Source organism: Acomys russatus, chromosome 14 (genome assembly GCF_903995435.1).
Source record: "Acomys russatus chromosome 14, mAcoRus1.1, whole genome shotgun sequence".
Lineage (NCBI taxonomy): Eukaryota > Metazoa > Chordata > Mammalia > Rodentia > Muridae > Acomys > Acomys russatus.
The window spans coordinates 49,569,986-49,572,671 of NC_067150.1; positions in this window are offsets into that span (position 1 = coordinate 49,569,986).

Genomic DNA, 2,686 nt, shown 5'->3' on the forward strand with positions numbered 1-2,686 from the left:
CTCTCTCTCCATCTGTCTGTCTCTGCCCCTCTGTCTGTCTCTGTCTCTTTTTCCTGCCTGCAGATCAGAATGTAAAGCTCCCAGCTATTTCTCCAGCACCGTGTCTGCCTGCTGCCAGAATTCCCACCAAGGTGATCACCGACTAACTCTCTAAAACTGTAAGCAAGCCCCCAAATAAATGCTTTCTTTTCTAAGAGTTGCCTTGGTCATGGTCAGCAATAGAACAGAAACTAAGACAATGTTACATTAAAGAAAGAAATCAGCTGGGCATGGTGGTGTACGCCTTTAATCCCAGCACTCAGGAGGCAGAGGCAGGAGGATCGCTGTGAGTTTGAGACCAGCCTGGTCTACAAAGCAAGTCCAGGACAGCCAAGGCTACACAGAGAAACCTTGGCTGAAAAAAAAAAAAAACCCAAAAAACCAAAACAAACAAACAAAAAAAGAAAGAAAGAAAGAAAGAAAGAAAAAGAAAGAAAGAAATCAAAATGCTTTCCCCTGGTATCATTTAACTAAGAGTAAGCCCATCTATGAATCTACTAATTCTCTCCCTGTGCCTTCTCGCCTCCTGTTTGTTTGTCTGACCCTTGGATCTGTACCTACCTGGAAGCCGCCTTGTGAGTCTGTCCCTGTATTCGTGTTTGTGTGTGTCCCTGTGTGCCTGTCCTTTACAGAGGACTCCGTGCTTTCTATTATTGAATAGCGCAGAAAGCATCGCATGGGGAAGGGATGAGGGATCTTTTACAGAAATCTCTCACAGAGTATTACAAGAGATTAAGTCACTGACTCCAACTGACCCCAAATGAACTACATAGCAAACAAACACTATCAAGCAACGTCAGAATGCTGTGTCCACCACTTATGGTGGACTTTCATGTTCAGCCTACATGCTATTTCCAGCAAATGATTATCATAACACACATGCAGAAACACATGCTTTACTCTTGGGTCAGGGGATGGAAAAATGCATAACTTAAGACTAGAGTTATACATTGGCTTAGGTTGTAATAGTCAATTAATTACGTGGGAAATCCAAGACAAGTAAGGTTTGTTGCTACATTCTTAAAGGCAGGTTAAACAAACAGGTTGAGTACACAGTAGAGGTCTTAAGTCGTAAGTGACCTCAAGGCGTGCTTTGGCTCTGAGGTCCAGCAAAACTCCCAGACTATTGAAATGTGAGAGGCTTTCATAGAGTTGCATTGCCATGCTCCTCCCCATATTCCCTAGTCTCCTGACTCAGTTTACCTGACAGTAACACTCCCAGAAACTTTTGGGTGCAGAAGAGTGGTGATCCACTTTCTATAGATACATGCTAATCATTGGTGTAAATGCTGCCTAATGGGGATCACAGAATTCTCCCCTGTTTCTGTCCATGGATTGAAAAGGAGGCTCCATTTCAAGCTTTGCTCTTTTCAGGTTAGCAACTGATTAGTACCTTCAAAGTGTCAGTACTTTTGCTCATGGTCATTGTTGCATTTCAGAAAATACAAGTCAACTTCTTGGGTTTAGGATACAAGGACCAAAAACCTAAAAACAAAAGTGTGAGTACAAACCCACCAGGACTTTTATTGCCCATGGCTGGATCCTCATGGGCCCAACAAGACAGCCTAACCTTGCTTCTTGATAGATATTGAAGTTTCGCTTTCAGTATATCTGAATCATATTCTTCAATTTTATAGGGTTTTGTTCAACTTTTTTTTTTTTTTTTTTTAAGATTTATTTTATTGGGGCTGGAGAGATGGCTCAGTGGTTAAGAGCACTGCCTGCTCTTCCAGAGGTCCTGAGTTCAATTCCCAGCAACCACATGATGGCTCACAACCATCTACAATGTGATCTGATGCCCTCTTCTGGCCTGCAGGTGTACATGCAGACAGAGCACTGTATACATAATAATAAATAAACCTTTTTAAAAAAGATTTATTTTATTATGTATACAATGTTCTGCTTGTATGTATGCCTGCCTGCCAGAAGAGGTCACCAGATCTCACTATAGATGGTTATGAGCTACCATGGGGTTGCTGGGAATCAAACTCAGGACCTTTGGAAGAACAGACAGTGCTCTTAACCTCTGAGCCATCTCTCGAGCCCCTTGTTCAATTTCTTCTGTTATTAATCCAAAATCACATGCTTTGTTAAGCTTTTCACAAACTTCTACCTGGGCTGCCAAAACATATAAGACCCAGGACTGTTTGTGAGGGAGCCAAGGCTTTTTTGTTGTGCCTAAGTAGCAACTACAGTGGCCTCCTGTGTCTCTTATAGTGCAAAGGGCAGGTTTTGGATTGACCTCTCAGTATACACCAACCCAGTCTTGGTCATTCCAATAGTGGACTGTCAATCTTAAGCTATGAAACACAGGGATGTTTGGTACCCACAGAGCTGTATCTCTCCTTTTTCTATAAAGAAGGTGTAACATGGAGATCTTGAGAAAAGACCTCAAGTTATTAGTATATATGGAAGCTGGAAAGTTCTCTCTAGTATGTTTCATTAGCTCTGGGAAAGTAGATACAGTGGAACATCAACCCTGCTGTCTCTGAAGAAAGGACAGAAAACATTATTCTCGTTCCACGTGACATGTTCAGTGTCCTGTAAATGTACAGTGGTACTTGGCCCCGGCACCCAAATATATTTATAAGCTATAGATATAGAAAAATTATAAAGTGAGATCAGAGATAGTGGGGTCTCACGCTTC